Below are 20,019 nucleotides of genomic sequence, written 5' to 3'. Positions count from 1 at the left end.
AGAACGTTTTATTTATTTATTTATAAAAATATATATATATATTTTAAATCTACTTTCTTACCATACCACATCTTTTAGTTCTGAGGCTGAAATGACAATGTCAAACCATCAATTTATACTAAAGGATTGGGAAGAAGTTGTAAACCAAAAAAAAAAAAAAAAAAAAAAGTAAAAACCTTCAAAATTTAAAAGAGTTTACAAGATAGGTGACCAAAGTGCTTATGGTCTCCATGCCATCCCTTCCTTGAAGTTAAGGACGAACTCTGTGCTGCTTCTGTCAAATGACAGCAATGAAAACACCTATAATGCACTGAAATGTTGATGGGTGCCTTGAAGTAGGGGAAGCAAGTAATTGTTGACGTAACTGAATGTTTTGGAAATAGTTTTTGGTTTGTTTGCTAATGTCACAAACAAAAATAATACGGCCAATAATGTCATGTGGCAGTGTGCTGATTAGAGCTTCTTAAACACAGAGAAGAGAGACAGGATACACTGAATGTTCATCTACTAATTGAGGTATTCAACAGATAAACTTAATGCATGACTTATTTTCTACTTTTTTATTGTAATATTTGCTGGTGACCTATAAATTTAATTAATATTCATTGTGAAAACTTCCTTTTACCCTTTTGCAGATGAGTAATTTTTTATAAATCCACAATATATTGATTCATTATGTAATAAGTACAATGTAGCTTATAACTCCTTTTAAAGGCATGTTTTGAAAGTTGTAGTGGATGTTTGAATGATTTCTAGAATGCAACACAAACCTGCTTTTGTGCTTTATGTTTACTTATCACAATATATATATAGGTTGTACAACAAATGAAGAAACCTATGTTAATTCTTGGGGACCAGGTATTTCAGATTATTTGCTTGGATCGGTGTACCTCTTGTGGAATGGGCTTGTGAAATTGAGGTCTCAGACAATTTAATTCCTGTGTTAAAACCGAGTGTCTTGCAGATTTCATCATTTAAAATTAGCTGGGATAAGACTGGTTCTGATTAATATCTTTGCAGACTTCACTATATAATTTAGATGAAATCTCTCAGAAAATTTTAAAGTTCTTTATGATGGGGCTTCTACTAAGATTCTTTTAATTTCAGTTTTCTTTTTTCTTTCTTCTTTCTTCCTTGTTCTATAGTAAAATATAGCTTTAAAATTAATTTAGATTAAATTTAAAGATTATTTTAAAACTAAGATGGATGAAGATTACAGAAAGATTGAGGGCAACAAATATTATAATTGGAGATAATGGGGTTGTGTCTTGGGGCTACATCATACTTCATTATTTAGTCCTTCCTTAGATCACACTCAATAATTCAAATGGGAAGGCTATTCTGGGGAGAACACTGACTGTGGAAAAGCATCGTTGGTGGATTCTTAGAGAATTTTCTTATGCAGATTAACTTTTTCTTTTTTCTTGTCTTACCTGAGGTATATACTAATTTCAAGTGAACTCAATATAGTTAAAAAAAAAAAAAGGAAAATATGAGTGTGTTGTAGTCATTTGTAGTTATACTTATTTTATACTATATCCATCATAATGGAAAAATTATTGTGACTTAAGATATTGTTTCTTCTTAACACCAGAAAACATTTGTATGGATTACTCATACATTACAACGTTTTGAAGTACTGCAAGTCAAAAGTAAAGCTCATACGGGTCTAGCTACTCTCTTGTACGCATCCTGGGATCTTTTTTCTTGCAGAAAATATTTCATTGACTGAACTTCAACAAGTTAACTTATGGAATAGTGACAGTACCTGATCACTCAAAAAGTGTGTCAGAGCTATCAGACTCAACAATATATTTATATTAAATTTTCATATAAATATATTTGAAGTGTCTTATTTTACTACTTTTTGCAGACTGATTTTCTCCTGTAGTTTTCATTTGTAGTGTCTTAGCTATAATGGTAAAGTTGGCTGATTGTATACTCAGACATATTAGCAAAAATGAAAACAGCAGAGTGAGGAATTGATTGCTCCAAGTTTATTATTCTAGAATATAAAAAATCTGACAAGAGAGACAACAGAGAATTTGGCTGGATTTAATCAACTTCAATGGAGTGAAAGGGGTCTAGGGAACATACATTGTAACAATAAATTGGTCATCATTGTACTTACAATGAAGCCAATCGCCAAGTTCATATTGACTGGGAAGATTTTAGCTCTTTTGGGGAATACTCATCTACTGAAGAAAAACTGCACAATGAGGAACTCAGGACTTTATTTTACCACTGAATGTCTTTCCTTCCAACACTCCTAGAAGACTTCTCATTTGCTTTGAATTTCATAGAGTACACACAGGCAGATAGTTGTATCTCTTTTCAAGACTTAGGTTTGAAAAGGCCCATTAGATACAAAGAACTGGATGACATTTTTCACGTTGTTGCCAATGTTATCATCTATTCTTCTTTTACATATCTGAATAACTGACAGTACTTATGCTTTACATACACAACTCATATGCAGTTTAGTCATGTATTAAAATGTATTTTATTTGTCCAAGAACTAGCAGCTGAAAATCTTTCCATGTTTTCTGTAATTATTTGGAATCCTACCATTACTATTTTACCTTAAGAAATACAATAGCCCTTTGGGAATGTGAAGAATAAATCATCAGAGAGAAAGTCAGTGATGGACTTTATCTGATCCAGCAAAGATCTAATAAAGATGTTCTCTTATCTTTTAGTATATTGGGTTGCTATACATAACTATTAAATAAGGAGGAAGCAGATGTTGTCCAAGTACACCTAGGTTAATACAAATTGTTGAATATTTTTCTATGACAGCAGCCCTTTACCTGAAAAGCACTGAACTTCTTTTAAAAAAGCAGGTTCTGTGCACATGTTTTTTGCTTTTTTAAAATTTATTTATTATTTTTTTTCAGCTGTATGGAGTGCTGTGATGCTATGTTCCTTCTGTGGTTTTCCCCTTTCTGTTTATTTTTTTCCACCTCTGTGTAGGAAACACTTTATTTCTCTATTTAATGAGAAATTTGTCCTTGTGGAGCTACAGCAAAGGCTCAGCATCTCCAGCCCTATTTAATTCTTTACAGACAATTTTGACATTGTCGATACCTTGTTATTTCACTCAAGCTTTCCTTCTTATGAGTAGCAAAATAGGCCGTTCGAAGCTGCTAACAATTTCAGAAGTAGTCTTAACAGAATACTCCCTTAAACAAGGGATGTTTCTTCACAGTTTCTCATTTTCTTCCACCAAAACTATTTTTAAAACACAGCCAGTTCAAATGGTTGCTCCTCACTCACTGCAATTTTCACTTAATTTGCTCTCAGTCATGGGAATTAGTGTAGCCCTAGGAGGACTTATTCAGCACCATTTATTAGGATGATTTGCGATAGAATAAACTGCAATCCTTCCAGTTTTGTAGCATGAGAAGTGTGAGCTTTCCTGGAGCTGTGAATGCTGTTAAGAATACTAATTGGAGAATCCTCTTTTGGATGCTCATCTTGTCTAAAATTTTTGTAAATCTATCCCTAATGTCTGTAATGTGCAAATGCTTGCGGTTTCTTTTATATCTATGCTTGATTTTTTTTCTTGATGTGAAGTATATTTGTGTAGCAAGACAACTATCAGACCTTTCCAAGATCTTACTGCAATTAAAAGGGTATGTATTTAGATGACTGATGTGGCTCATGAAGCTAATTCCCCATGGAGTTTCAATGACTGAAAAATATCTATTTAGATAGCCAGAGAATATATATAGTTTTTCCTTCTGTTTTGCCTTTTTTTTTTTTTTTTCCAGCCAGATTGGATGCCTTTTTTTTTTTTTTTTTTTTTTTTTTCTATTTGACTGTGAATCAGCAGGGGAATTTTTAGTTTGATGATTTGCAGAGAAAGCTCTAATTCTCTCAGAAGAGGTCAAGCTTAGGTATTTAATCTTAGAACAAACAAGTGAGAAGACTGAAGGTCAGGATCCTGGGCAAGCAAGCAAAACCATTTGTCTAAATCTCTCTTTTCAGTATGATATTGAAAAGGAAGTTAAACATCACTCTCAATTTTATTTTGTAATGAGTATACTTTTGTACTGAAACATCACAAACATTCCTCAGCCTAAAGCTTTTGCTGTTGGAGAAGTGGTGGCCTTCATGTATTACTCTCCTTATTTATTTGATTAGTTATTTTGCAGGAAATCCACATGGTCACTTATTAGTCTGTTCAGTAATCCTAAAGTTTCCATACAGAACTCCCCAGAGCTTTCAAATGACCTCTCTCAAAGCTTAAATATTCATAATGAAAGAGGAAGACTTTCCACAATACCTACTGACAGAGTGATTTGTGTTCTTAACCCATTTAAACACATTGGAAAGTAGCCCCTAAGAGATTGTCTTTTGTTGGGTTTTGGACAAGGTTTGCAAAAGGGTGCAGAGACAGCAAGCTGTTTTATGGTTAATTGAGAGAGAGATGCTTTCAAAGAATAATTTGAATTTAGAGCCTAATTTTAGAAGCTTTCAATCACTCTCTGCATTCATCTTTCCCTCTCCACTGAACAAAAGGATGCTGAGGACACCAGTCTTGCCACATAGAACTCGTTGTGGGGATACCATTTTGAGGCTCATAAATCAGGCAGATTTATTTATTTATCTATTTATTATTAATTTTTAGCAATGTCTTTTCCCTTCTATCTGTAATCTATCAGATGAGCATAATGCATTTCTTTTAGGATAGATATTAATTTAAATTTTTTTTGTAAGCTGTAAAATTCTAAGTATTATGTTTTATATGACATTGAAAGAATAAAAAGCTGATTTCAGTTGTCCTTTAGAATTTTTGTATTTGCATATGATTAAGACTTATAGTAAAAAATGTCTAAACAATTTAACTTTAATCCGTATTGTATTTTCATTCCTTAGCTGCAAGGTACAGCTACAAACTTTGAAATGGATTTTTTTCTTTTTTTTTTCTTTTTTCTTTTTTTTTTCTTTTTTCATCACAGTATTATGTGAAGCTGCATAGAGTGAAAGAGATACAATTGTTTTTTTAGATAATAGTGTTCTGTGATTTAAAGTTTCAGAAGAAACTTGTAGACAGAGAAATGCTTCTTGTTGCATTTTTAAGCAGAAGGCTTCAGATTACGGTAAAATTCAAGAGAAGCAGACCCCCAAAACTGCAGGAAAAGTTAGAACTGGGAATAAATAATGCGTGGTCAATAAAGGGAAAAAAAAAACAAAAACCTGATTTGGAGAAGCATCTACTTGTCTGCTTCAGAGATTCCAAACTGGATTAAGAACATTTGAAACATTTTGCTTTTTTGATATCATGTGGGTGGGCCAAAGTAGTTTAATGTAAAGGTGAAAGTTAATTACATCTCTGTTATTTTTCTTCTCTGCTATTATTACCATGCCTGGAATTTTGTAAAATACTTTCAGGAAATTGGAACAATTTATACATTGCAGATGAAATACGAACATTTGGAAAATTCCTATATGTGTGGAAAAAATAAAAGCAAAGTCATAAAGCTCAATAGTGGCATTATTTTAGCCAGTGTCAGAGGAGACAATAGTGAGGGCTTAAGTGAGAACATAATTTGGGGCATAAACTGAGGTGTTCTGTCTGGAGTAGAATAAGCAGGTGAAAATACCTGTTAGGGAAAAACATACATTGTCTCCTGCAGCTCCTATAGTTTCATATGCTGCCAACAATTGCTATCTATCATCTGTTACTTAATAATCTGTTCAAAAATACTGTGCCCCCTTCTTCTAATGTCCTATTTATGAGTCTCTCACAGAAAATTACTCTCCTAATTTAAAGACTAAAATAAGAAAATCAGATGCCTGAAATATAAATACAACTCACTAGTATACAATCAAATATCTTTTCGAAAAAGGAATTTAATATTTACTAAAGTTGGCTTCCTAAAACTGGCAATAAAATAAAATAAATTAAAAAAAAAATTACATCTGTTGAACAGCTTGTTTTTCTTGTATAGGAAAAAAGCCAGATATGAAAAACTGAAGCAGGAAAAAACCCACATAATAGTCCACTGAAAAAACTCTCATGGACTTCTGGAGGTCTGGATTAGGTCTACACTAATAATGATTAAGACTGTCATGCAACTTACACAGATTTATTTCAGTGTTTGTGAGTCTAACAACAAAAATGTGGGCAGCAGGATGTGAATGCAGAATAATTCATATTAGAGATGGGAGAATACTGGAAAATTAATGGGGAAAATGTCTCAGTTTCCTTTTCCAAAACTGAATCTTCCATCTGGAAGGAGTATGAAGTCCAGGCTGCTTGGCTCATGGCTCCTTGTGAATTATTTGCCTGTGTGCTCCTGGTAATGGTTTCACTATTCATGCTTGCTATGCTATTCTTTCCTACTTCTACTTAGGCCAAAAAAAAACAAACAAAAAACCTCAGATAATGTGGTATTTTCCTAATCATGAAGAATGTAATAGAATACTATTTTCATTCAGGTTTAAAAGCTTGCTTTTATTTTGGAATGTCAATTCCTTTAGCATTTTTGGTTATGCAGAAATAGCAGTTATATGCCCACTCTTACACCCACTGTGCATCAGGTATCTTCCACGTTTTCAATGGAGTCTGAATTATTCTTACTTCAGTGAAGAAAAATTAATAATCAACCATCTTCCATATTTTTATAGCTTATTCATGGTTCCTTTCATCATGAAAGTCTCATTTGCAAATGCCTCTGAAATATGTATTCACATATAAATGTGTCTTGTTAATTATTAGAATTTAGTAGCTCCAAATGTTTACAGGTTATTTAAATTCTGATTTCTTCTTCTTATTATGCAGGTAAACAAATACTATTAGCTTCAGAATTTTCATAACAGAATAGGCATTTACTTTTGTTTTTCAGGGTTAAGCTTTGCAATCACTCTCAATTGCTTGCAATATTAACTCTAGTGAGCTGAGTAACACTAGACCTGGACAACTGATTGCTAGCTAAAACAAGGAAGAGTAACAGCAAAAAGAGGAATATAAAAATATTACAGACTGATTACTAATGCCTTTTTTTTTTTTTAAATTTCTATTGTAAACTGTCTATCAGCCTGCACAAAAATAAAATAATTATCTTAAAAAATAAAGTAAGTCTCAGGCCAGCTGCGATTCTTCCTTACTCAACTAGGTAATCTGTTACAAGTACAAAGCTCATTTTTATACTTTCTTTTATTCCTCTTTGCAATGCCAGGTAGCAGCTACGACATTCCAGAGCATGGGCTTTTTAATTCCTTCATTAAATGAAGTAACTTAACCATGACTTAACTCAGGGAAGTGGATTAAGTGATCTCAATGAGAGAAGATTAAAATAAATAAATAAATAAATAATAATAATAATAATAATAAGAAATCAGACTTCTTTGATAATACATGCCATGGTCCACATTAGGATCCTAGTCCAACCAAAATGACTCTTTATTGAAATGTACTGTATCTCCAAGATTTTGCAAAGCTTTCTTTTTCTTTTCTTTCTTATCTGTAGTATTTCATCCTTCCCTGTACTTCAGAACATCTGCTACTTTTCATGCCAAAAGAAGTCCTCTACAAATCTGGAAGAGTTTACAAGGAGTGGCCACTATTTCCCCATGTTTATGTAGCAAGGTTCTGGCAGCGGGGGGGACTGCAGGGGTGGTGTTTGTGAGAAGAGTCCAGAAGCTGCCCCCTGTGAAATAAGAGCCAGTTTCAGCTGGCTCCAAAGGGACATGCTGCTGGCCAGAGATTAACCAATAAGCAATGTTCTTTGCACCTCTGTGAGAGCAGATTTAAGGAAGGGAAAACAAAACAAAACCCTGCTGCACAACAGCAGCTTGGAGAGCAAAGAGTGGGAAACAGCCCTGCAGGCCCCAAGGTCAGTGCAGAAGGAGGGCAGGAGGTGCTCCAGGCACAGAGCAGAAGTCCCCCTGAGGCCTGTGGAGAGGCCCCTGGTGGAGCAGGCTGTCCCCCTGCAGCCCATGGGTCCCACACGGAGCAGATCTCCACGCTGCAGCCCGTGGAGGAGCCCCCGGTGGAGCAGGTGGATGTGGCCTGGAGGAGGCTGCGGCCCATGGAGAGCCCCCGCAGGAGCAGGCCCCGGGCCGGAGCTGCAGCCCGTGGAGAGGAGCCCACGCAGGAGCAGGGGTCTGGGGGGAGCTGCCGCCCGTGGGGGACCCGTGCTGGAGCAGTTTGCTCCTGGGGGATGGACCCCGTGGTACGGAGCCATGTGGGAGCAGTTCTTGAAGAGCTGCTGCCTGTGGGCAGCCCCCGCAGGCTCAGTTCGGGAAGGACGGCATCCCGTGGGAGGGACCCCACGGGGAGCAGGGGCAGAGAGGGACCGTGAAGGAGCGGTGGAGATGAAGCGTTAGGGACTGACCGCAGCCAGCTGCTTGGGGGTAAGATGTAGAAGAAGGTGGAGGGGTGGAGGGGTGGGGGGAGGTGTTTTTAGTTTGTTTTGAGTTTCTCACTGCTCTAGCTTGTTAGTAATAGGTAATGCATTTCATTGATATCCCAATTCTGAGTCTGTTTTTGACAATAATTGTTGAGTGATCTGGCTGTTCTTATCTAAACCCTTGAGCCCTTTTCATTGTATTTTCTTCCCCTTTCCCTTTGAGTAAAGGGAGTGAGATTGTGCTTGAGGTGGAGCTCAGTTGCCCACCTGACTAAAACCACCACAACCCACCAGGTAAAGAAAACACAGAAGACATGTAATTTCTGCAACTTGATGTTAAATTGAGTGTTCCTGGTTTTAATTGTTTTAGGATGAGTGGGGCTTCAGTAAAGACAATGACTAGAGAAGACTAAGAGCAGAGGGGGCTTCCCTTATCTGATGTGACATGAAAATATTCACAGAAATGGAGGAATATAGTTGTGAGTTTGAGATACTGCTGCATTTTCTCTGTATTACATGCTACAGGCCATGCCTCTTCTTCCGAAAAACTAGATATGATTAAGCAGAGAGGAGAGCTTCCTGACTATATGGAAAATCTTTTCCTCCCTTTTTAAATCATATATTTCTGCTTTCTGTTAGTCTGAGATGTGCTTATAGAAGCTATGGGCAAGTGCAAGAGCTTGAGAGGAGATATCCTTTCACAGATTATGTCTTGGGGTTTCTTAGGTAAGGAAGTACAAGAAAATGAATACTACTAACAAAGAGAGTGGGAGGTCTTGTGGTCCCATTTTTTTTTCTTTTTTTTTTTTTTTTTTCCCTGTTTATAATTTAGAATGGGGTTTACACTCTATCCACTGTTATACAGTGTTGTCCTTCATGATGTTTGGATACCAGCTTGCTTCCAAGCAGTGACTGCAATTGAGTAAGATTGTGTTGACATAGTTGAAGAGGAAAAAGTAGCTATTTTGACTTAGTATTTTTCATTATGTATAAAAATAATGTCATTATTACAGAGAAAATGACCTGATGAGTTAGGCTGACATTTTTATAACTTCTTACTATAGCCATCACTTATGATTTCATTACCCTGCATTTTTGTTATCTATACACATTATTCCTATTACAGGAAATTGTTTATGTTTTAAGAACATGCACTGTACTTTGTCCAGTAGTATTTTAAAGTGTAATTTGCCATGAAAAGGAAAAAAAAAAAAAGTAAAACTTCTTCACTTGTTTTGCTAGTGCTTAATTTTGAAATCTGTGACCAAAAAATTATACCTAGTTATTTTTTTGTAAAATCAATAATCACTATTTATGCGACAAAAGACATGAAAATATAAGTTTTTTTTCTTTTATTTTTTACAGAAATGAAATTAATGGTGAACAATTAAAAACTTGCCCTGTAAAAACTTTTGTTGTTACAGTTGCATGTCATATTCTATGTTATTCTTTTAAACTGTGAGAAATTTTCCACTGCAAAAGATTTCCATTGCTGAGAGATTTACCATCTGAATTAGATGTGAAATTTTAATGCTTAATCTTTTTTCTCCTTTTTTAAACTCTGCAGTATTGTGACTAAAAGTTTTGTATGTTTGTATGTGTATGTATTTGTAGGTATGTGCATATATATTTGGCAGGCAGAAAATGGACAGTAATTATTTGGACAGTAAATATTTATTATAGCATTAAAGAGTTTAAAAACAGTGAAGTTTAAAGAACACTATGGTCGTTTTGAGCTGTGAGTTGAAATCTTGGTGTCATCCTAGCTATGCTAACATTCAAAAACCATATTCATTTTAACATCTTCCAGTTTCTCAGCAGGAGAGTGAAAATATTTTATTTTTTTTTAAAAGAAGGTAATCCATTAATGCAGAATGCTCAGATATTACTGTTGTGGGAGGCTTCGTATGCATAAGAAATTCTGTGTGCGTTCATACCTGCAGCATTTCAGTGTCTGATGCATACAAATCAGTGAAGTCTGAACTCACCAACAGTGTACTCTCACCTTTTGTGCCCCTGTGAGAAATCCATTGTGTGGTAGTTCTGTGGTATGGAAGACGGATGTTTTACAAACAGCTCACTTTCAAAGCATCAGCAGTAGGGTACTAAAAAGGCATACTTCCAATTGGTAATGCTGTCTAAATATGTATCTATAAAACTACATTGTTGAAGCAGCTCTGCTGTTAGTGCCTTAACAGTATTTCATATTGAGCAGTGAGACTGGTAAAAATGGGTCTGTCTGTAAGTAAATATAATGTCAATGAGAAAGTGGTATCTGATTGTCATGTTATGTGGAGGTTCAAAGTTGTGCAGTAATGTATGAAACACACTGCTCTGCTGGGCTCCTTCCATATGGATATTTTAGCAGATTAAACAGTGCCTACTAGAGTGCAGTCATCTGTGCTGATGAATTGTGATAATGATTGCTAGCTTGCTTTTGGTTCCAGGTATCGGACACTCTCCCAAATGATTTCAGATCGTGGTGTGGGACTTAGGACATTCCAGGAACCACTCACAATAGATAATTTGTACATAATAACCCTTTGTTGAAAACCAAGAGTTTACAAGAATTAACTATAACATAGCAGTAATGGTATTGTTGCTAGGAATATTTAATGCTTTGTTTTATATACAGATACTGTCTTTTGATACCAAAAGAAATACTCAGTCGTTCAAGGGGTTTGATCTTATCTGGAAAACAAAGGGAGAATGAAAAATGAGATGGATGTTATTGTAATTTTATTGTAATACTTGCCTACCTTGTCTTTTTCTATATTTTTAATAATAAAGAGATTGTATATGCAATTTCAGTCTGACTAGACTCATTTCAGTGTATGTCTGGCTATTTTCTGTTAGTGTGGAAAGAGAAAGGGTATATAGGTTTTCCTAGCTTGTTTATGTAAGAAGGGCAGTTTGCTGTTATTTACCCACTGACACAGCGATAGATAGCTACTTGCTTCTTATGTTCAGCAACAATCTATTCAGAGGTTTTCACTCCTTCTTTAATAACATAACTAATATTGATCATTTTTAGCCACCAGATGTCACACAGCTGAATAAAGACTGAGTAACGGCATGATTAAACAAGGGTTAATGCTTGACCAAAGTTTAGGTAGGTACAGTAACATTTTTCTGAATTTCCTTATATTTTTGTAGAATTGTGATTCTTGTATAGACACTGGAGGCACAGAAAATGTATTGTTCAATTCATTCTCTTTCCTCTTCAGATTTATTATAAAATTTATATGAATTAATAACAGTTCACCAGAAAGTACTTTTCATATGATTTTACAATTACATTGTGACAAGTTATAATGTGAAATATAGCCTGCTAGTACTCAACTCCTTTGAATTTCTGTTCTCATTTGTATGGTTTAACGCTGATACTATAATACTTAGGGGAAAAATAAAAACACAATATTTGCTACGTTCAAAACTTTGTCATTGCTAAAATATATGAAGATATTTGTCTTGAGCTTTAAAATGCTGCAGCCTGCTCAGTGCCATATTTGCATGACTTTTTTAATCTGCTGTTTTCCAAGTAACACCAGAATTGAATTGAAGAAAAAGTAGGTTTTTTTTTTTTTTGCTTGTTTGTTTTTTTACAGTAGTGTCTTTGTTTTATTCATTAGACAGCCCCCTACTTTTAATGAATTTTGTCCTTTCCCTTGCAAAGCTCAGTGGACAGAAACAGCAAAAACCCAGGGGAAAAAAAAGCATTATGAGTGTGAATTTGTGTTGCAGACTTCAGTGGGGCAAAATTTGTTTTTGATATTTGAACACATAATCTAATATGTTAGTAGCAGAATAAATACTGTTGTTCATCATAGGAACAGGTGCAGTTCCTGATGTTTTCAATGGGACTTGTAGGTGCTTTATACCTACCAAAATACCATCTCAATATGGATGTGGGTTAGCATCGTTAGAATCATAGAATCATTAAGTTTGGAAGAGACTTTCAAGATCTTGGACCTTGGTCCAACCATCACCCTACTGCAGACTCACCTACTAAACCATGTCCCTAAGCACCATGTCCAACCTTTCCTTGAACACCCCTAAGGGATGGTAATGCCACCACTTCCCTGGGCAAACCGTTCCAATGCCTGACTGCTCTTTCTGAGAAGAAATGTCTCCTGATTTCTAACCTCCCCTGGTGCAACTTGAGGCCATTCCCTGTAGTCCTATCACTAGTTACCTGTGAGAAGAGGCTGACCCCCAGCTCCCCACACCTTCCTTTCAGGTAGTTGTAGAGGGCAATAAGGTCTCCCCCCAGCCTCCTCTTCTCTGGACTAAACAACCCCAGTTCCCTCAGCTGCTCCTCGTAGGACTTGTGTTCCAGGCCCTTCCCCAGCTTCACAGCCCTTCTCTGGACAGGTTCCAGGGCCTCGATGTCCTTCCTGTACTGAGGGGCCCAAAACTGAACACAGTAGTCAAGGTTAGGCCTCACCAGAGCTGAGTACATGGGGACGATCACCTCCCTGGTCCTGCTGGCTACACTATTCTTGATACAAACCAGGATACCACTGGCCTTCTTGGCAGTCTTTAGTGATCTGTCTTCAGCAAATTCCAGTTATTCTCGCCAAATTCATATATTTTGTAAGAATGCAGATATAATTTTAAAGTGTTTTAAAACGTCTTAACTATATGGATTTTTCTTCTAAAATAAGTGGCCCTTTTTACTTGACAGGTGGAAGTGGATTATAGTAGTTAGGCAAAGATACATTGATTTGCCTTTGACTTCATTTTTTTTAGCTGTACCGATAATTGTATCTCCATAATATACTGAGCCAAGCCACAGTTGCTGTTATCTGTTTTGCTACATATCTCCCACACACACCAGGGTCAGCTGAGCTCAGCACAATCTTTTTTCATTTTGGTTCATGGAGAGAAAACAGAGATATTTTATCTCTACTGGTCCACATGAAAAAGTCATGAGAAAAGTATGTTTCCTGTTATATAATCAGTTAACAATTAAATAGGTGCAGTCACTAATATGTTATCAGCTCTTTGCCATCTTCAGTGGAACCTGTATATTTTTTATAAAACCAAAATATAGAAATTAGATAATTATCAGCCACAGAAATCCAACACAACCTTTATGGGACAGTTGCTCATGTGACTTGGCAAGTCTACAGACGTGAAAAGTACTACTATAATCTTTGTTTTTGAGAAATAGATCTAAAAATTGAGGAGATGTGAAAAATTAAAGGAAAAATGAGAATGAGATAATAGTCATCAACCTATTGAATGTGAGCCTTTAGGCCTAAGAAGGATGGACTTACATGATTTCTGATAACTTCTTTTACTAATAACGAGAAAAAAATTTCTGCTGGGAATAAAATGGTATAAAGATTGAGAAATTAACATTTTATTGGGACAAGATACATCAATACCACCTCAAGGCGGTACTTATGAATTACTTGAACAGTGATTTTGCATTAGCTGGTCAAAGGTGGGATGCTGATTAGCTGAACATATCTGTCTACAATGGACCATCTGCACTTGCAAATGTTTTTCAATGGTTCAGTATTAACCATTTTATTAAATTATGTCCAATTAGCACTGGAACATCACTGGATCCTCTGAATCCAATACATCTGGTTGTGGTACACCTGAGCTGGATCAGTACTTTGAAGGTCGATTTCTATTAAGTCATATGCAATGTAACCTGGACATTTCCATTTTATATAATATATGCCAGACAACATAAGTGCATTGAGTGCAATATAAGTGCACAGAAAAGTGTTTCAAAATGGGAGTAATATTTTTTTAATAATTACTAATAAATTATGTATATATGTATCATTGTATCCATCATCTTTGGAAGTGCTTTCTTGCTCTTGTTTTTATCATACACAGGGCCCAACTGGTGCGTTGGTAGGATGGTACTTTGTAAATAATTGGAAAAGTATTATCAGAACAAATTTATTATTTGCATTTCTGTTCTTTCCTGTTTAGTTCTTGCTTGCAAATAGTGTCATTTGCAAATACCCTGCCTTTCAGTTTGTCAGGTCCTCAGGACTGGTAAATTCCAGTGTGGTAATACAAAGCTGCCCTCACTTGGCTCAAGCTGATCCTCTCCCACCCTGTGTTGTAACTATAACAACTATAACCAGCAATATTGCCCTATAGCAATTTTTCTCCCACATTTCCTCCTCTCTCAGCTTGGCAGTTTATGGTTCTGTTAGACTTACTGGTCTGCGTCACAGACTCACAGTTTCAACACTACCCAAGGCAACCAATCAATAAATATTAATGGAGGAATACCTAGCCAACAGCTTTGTAGTACTGAAAACTCAGCAAGAATAAGGTTTTAATTTGGAGCTACACTTCATCTTCTGATCTGGCACAAATTTTATATTTTTAAAAGAAGCCCCGAGCAAAATATTGGTTTCAGTTTTTTATCTTGGGCAAAGTGTGTAAGCCAAACCTAAACCTTTCCCTTTCTTTAGGAAAGTGTATCACAAATAAAATACGCCTGAATTATTAGGTCTTCCTTGTACCACTGTGCTACTCTGCACATTTACTAATCTATTCCTCACCTCCTTTATCAATAAGCAACTTCAGTAAAGCATTTAAAACTTCTTTCACCCACTCTTCATGTGTGCCCTGCAGCACTAAGAAGCACATTCTGGCAAGAAGGCCTGCAGCTTTGGCAGGCGGCCAGTGTCTGGGAAAGCAAATCCTTTTTGAGGATCAGCCTGGTGGAGCATGAATAAAGGAAGTGCACCATTCTGTCTGCTTACCTGGCAGTTCATATAACCTTTAAGGCCAGCTCTTCAGCCCTCCTTATCTCCTTTATAAATAGGACAAGGATTCCAAATAGGCTCAGGCTCTTAATAGAGGCTCTTACTTACCCCTGGAGAATTAGTTTCTTTCTTTGCCTAGGCCTTGCTGCCAGGTCACCACCAAAGTAACCCTCCCTTCTCAGCAGGGCTTGCTGCCAGGTCATCACTTAAGCACTCAGAGATCCCCTAGTGATATCTACAGTCATTCTCTTAACTTGGTCTTATCCTTTTTCTAAATTGGCACTTCTCAATCCCCGCTGAAGAAGCCTTGCTAGCCTACACTTTGTCTTGTTCTCTGAGAGCTCAACCCCTCTGCTTGCTAATATTATTCACATCAGTAAAATACTTTGAGACAGAGCTTGTGTGGCATAAACTGCACAGAATAAAGCCAGACAGTACAGTCTGGGCTTTGCCACTGAATGCCTGAAACGAGAAAGCTGTTAGCTGTTTCTTGGCGTTCTTAGCATCTTGTTGTTGTTGATGTCATTGTTCTAAAGTGGAATGTTAAAAGAAAACTCTCAGTCCGGACAGACTGAATGTCTTGTTCAGTAGATTTGATTCCTCATCTTACTGTACACCAAGACAGTGTACAGTATTTTATTTGGGTATTTTCACCAAATATTCTGTCCGTGGTTTCTGTGTACCTGTTTATCAGTTTACCAGTAATGGAAGTGTTTCATCAGGAATAATGGCACAGGTTATGCAAATTTACTCAGATCTCTACACATTCATTTGGAGGGAAAGCTGTTTAGCTGTGTTTTGCTTTTCATTGACACATGCCTGACACCAGTTTTCACTATATTCAGCAATTTGTTTTGGAAGATCTTTTTTTTATTATTATTTTTAATAATAAAAAAATAATATTTGGTGTAATTTCTAATTAAAAAGATACAATTAAACAATACTGTACAGTATGAACTTTTGATGTATTCAGAGATGCCAGTGTAAATTATTAGTATTGACTCACAGTCCTTCTGTAACATTTAGACTGTGGATATTTAGACAGAAGTTTCCTGGTGAGTAGTTATTCAAAAGTTCTCCAACTTGCCTGAAAGTTCTTTAACGAGACAAGGCTAATCCCTGTTGGAAAATAATGTTTGCAGTAAGAAACCACTAGCTTCTTGTAGAAAAAGAGGTGGAACAGTGAATTAATTATCAGCCTGATGCTTAATTTGAATAAATGGAAATGCCAGAATCAGTGAAATATGTGTGCCAAAGACCAAAGAGTTGAAGTGATACATGGAAACCAGATATTTGTTTTAAAAACCTGGTACAGATTCCTCAGTTTCTTATTCTGTAAGAAACTGAAGTGTGAGCTTCTAGCAGTTGAGTAATCACCAGCTGGTTTCTGAAATAACCTGGGCGAGGAGGCTGGGTTCTGGGTTGTACATTAAGTGCGGAAAAGCTCTTTTGGAAACCTCCCACCCTGCCTAGGGCCCAGGACTCCATTTCACTCCTCCAGAGCCATAGCAGGGCTGGTCTCCTGCTCCCCACAGACCTGCCGTGCCCAGCCATGGGCCCCACCAAGCTGGGTCCACCCGTAGGCCCATGGGGTGACCCAGCCTGGGCCTGTCCCCATCCCCACAGCCCTGCCTGGTCATCCCAGGGCTGTGTCTGATCCTGGTTCCCCTCACAAAGACTGATTCTGACCCCCCACCAAGGCTAGGTATCTAGATGGGTAATCAACTCAAAATCAGAGTTTGCAGCAGGCCTGCGTTTCCTACAAGTGTTTGCCATTTTAGGAAATGTAATTTCTCCATCTGTATGATACTTTTTTTTTTTTTTTCTCTTGAAAGGTTGTGTGGTGGAGCAGCTCTTTCGCTAAACTCACGTATTGTTCAAGATTAACTAACATTGCATCATTCCCTTATTGTCAATGGGCAACAAAAATAATGGGTGAATATGAACAGACATTCCCTAATCACATTTTGAACCCTTATGGCCTAGATCGTATGCCAGTCTGCGAAGTACCAGAACTGTACATTCCGGAAGGTACTGGAATGGCATAGTTGGTGGAAAATACCAAATTTGCCTTCTCTGAACCACAGCCAGGATGGAAAAGTACTTGCCATTGTCTCACAGTCCTATAAATAGTGGTCCTAAGCAAAGAGTCCCATGGAGCTCTCCAAGGATTGAAGCGGGCTGTGACTCTTAATCTCCACTTGAGCTGGGATGTCTCTAAGGGCTGACTCCTCACGCATCAAAATTCATCTGTGGACAAATGCCAACAAGGAATTTGCCCGATGCCCAACACCCTGCAGGAAGTCTCATATGAACCTTGCCATTCTTGATTCTTTAACTAAATTGCTGTTTCCACTGTAACAAATTCTGTTGGATCATTGTGCTAAATTGGCTGATGATTAAGGGTTGATTAAGTGCTGTTAAGATTCATACATTTTAATCTTGTGATTTACCATAAAAGTAATAATAAATCTTAAATTGCTACTAAATCAAAATTGTGTAAAAATCTATTCATGACAGGCTGGAACCCAAATAACTTCTAGTTTGGTCAGACTGTGTAAAAGTTAATATTATTAAAGTGAGTGCATGGTAATGGATCTTATAACTAAAATGCGTTATTCCGTTTCAAATTGAAAGTTCTTGTCTAGTAATCAAACTAGGAATTTAGGATTTTGCTTGCCCAGGTACACTGAGAGAATAGATTTCAATTTGTCTATTTAAGCTGATGACATGTAAAATACAGGGGGGGTGAGGGGTACTGGTGCTGGATTCTTCTACAGTGTTCTCCCTCTTGAGAGAGGGGAAATATAAATAAACTAAAGCATATTTATATCCTTTACCTACTGACCAGTGCCTGCACCAGCTGATATCCTCCAGAACAGCGCTCTCACCCCCTTAGTCATTTTCTGCATGGAACCTTTCTCAGCAAACTTCTTACAGTTTTCCTATCACTACATTTCCATCACACAGTTTTGGCTGCATCTCTGGTGAAGAAGGCTTATACACATGCATCCCTCAGCAGCTAATATAAACATGACTTAAGTAGATATTGCAAGTACATGTGTACGCATATATATGTGCATACACACACACACATTATCTATACAAACTTAAAACACTAAAGCAGTCCTACAATATATACAGCTTTTCTGAACACTCAGCTAATATATTTAAAGATGTAGCCTAATGAATGTATTTGTTGATGGGTGATTTTCTTAAAGCCTATATTCAGCTAGAAGCAAAGGACAGGGGAAGAAACTGCCAATCAAAAAGAACCAGTGCTTTTAAGACAAATGTAGCATTTTTCCTGGTAAAAGTGAACTTTTAAGTAAGCTCTTGAGATTTTATTTCAGTAGGAACTGTTTACTGCAGAAAATGTTTTGTTAATAACAATAAGACATCAGTCGGCTGAAAATATCTCAAATGCTATAGCCATTTGTAAGAATATTCCTTAAAAATGTCAGGGGGGAATTTGTTAGATTGTGTCCTTTGAATAGCTAGCTAACATCATAGGGTGATTGTTCAAATGCATAAAATGAAACAAATTCCAGTGTTGAGAAGCCCTCACAAGAAAAGGTTCCATAATTGGCAGAAACACGTATTCATTTGTGCCTCCTTCAGCTTGAGTGCTTTCCTGCCGAAATAGTCTTTTGAAGTGGGGTATGTCAGTATGCTAGCAACGGACTAGGATACTTCATAATTTCCATAGTCCGTTAAATGCAGATTTAGTGGTTCTAATTCTGGTATAATTATCACTGAACGGAGACAACCTGGCAAAGAGAAGGAGATGTCTGAACTATTTAAAAAGGAAGTCCAGAAGTTCATGTTTCACGATGTCTTTTGGAGTATTTATCTGCTGATATTTTGAAGGCAGTGAGGAAGATTAAATGTACAAATTATTGTAATTGCTTTTTTTACGAATCACAAAGACCTACCCACCAACTAACCTGTTGTGTGAACATCAACTTGAAGTTGAAGGAGTTCTTAAAAAATAAAATATTTCAATTCTCCTTGGTAGAAATAAAATTTATTCAAAAAAAGATTTTGCTAATTTTCAGTTTTAAAAGCTACCATTCTGTATTTACTGTCGGAGCTCTAGACTTGGAAGACCATTACCAATATTGTGGACTTTGTTTCAAAAAGCTGAGTGTACTCCCTATGTTACTGTGAAGCACTGCCTCAGTGTTCACCAGTTCAAGTCCAACAGGCATATCCAATACTCTGTATCCATGACAGATTTCTTTCAGACAGATTTCTTTCAGACAAGATGAGTCATAGACTGAGTCTTTATTTCATCACCACTTAAATTCTTCATGTAGATGAAAAAGGAAATCACTTGAATAAAATGAGCAGTATGTATTCCTGTATAGCAGGAATGTATGATGTACAATACTCCCTTACTACTGCTACTGAACAGAGAATAAGGAAATCTTTCTGAAAATGGTCTGAACATAGTACTTTAATTAGAAATTTTACAATGCAAAATTGGACAGAAAATATATAGTGAAAAGTATTCACAATTTCTACTCATATTTACTGAGTTTGAATTATGGCAAATATGAATTTGTGGAAAAATTGCTAACATTCACATGCGTGCATGCACATGCATGCACAAGGTAGGCAAAAATGTTTTGTGCACTTGCCACCCTGGGGGTGTGAGTGGCTGTAGACTTGGGAATGTCAGTCTGAGATGCTCTGCAACATGCATTTCAATAAACATGACAATAAAAAGAAGATTGGACAGAAAAGTTATTCTGAGTCAAGTCAAGTGAACTCTTTCTATAAAGAGAAAGTGCTACTCAGGAGCTGGATATGCAAAAGCGTTGCCCTGTACTTTTTTGGGAGTGCAATAGAGAAGACGCAGAGCAGAAGCAAAACACAGTCAACATCACAAAATCTCTACAAAATAT

General features: G+C 36.6%; 1 long non-coding RNA gene across 1 annotated transcript; it reads left to right on the top strand.

Annotated features, from left to right (window-relative positions):
- The first annotated feature begins 6,898 nt into the window (after nt 1-6,898).
- On the top strand, nt 6,899-18,605 carry LOC308178641. The gene is made up of 3 exons (XR_013939868.1): nt 6,899-8,364; nt 11,395-11,472; nt 16,945-18,605. It is a non-coding gene; the product is annotated as an uncharacterized lncRNA (long non-coding RNA).
- Nucleotides 18,606-20,019: the final 1,414 nt, after the last annotated feature.

The sequence above is a fragment of the Anser brachyrhynchus genome (genome assembly GCF_964034855.1).
Source record: "Anser brachyrhynchus genome assembly, chromosome: 1".
NCBI classification, from domain to species: Eukaryota; Metazoa; Chordata; class Aves; order Anseriformes; family Anatidae; genus Anser; species Anser brachyrhynchus.
This window is presented reverse-complemented; position numbering and strand designations above follow the sequence as displayed.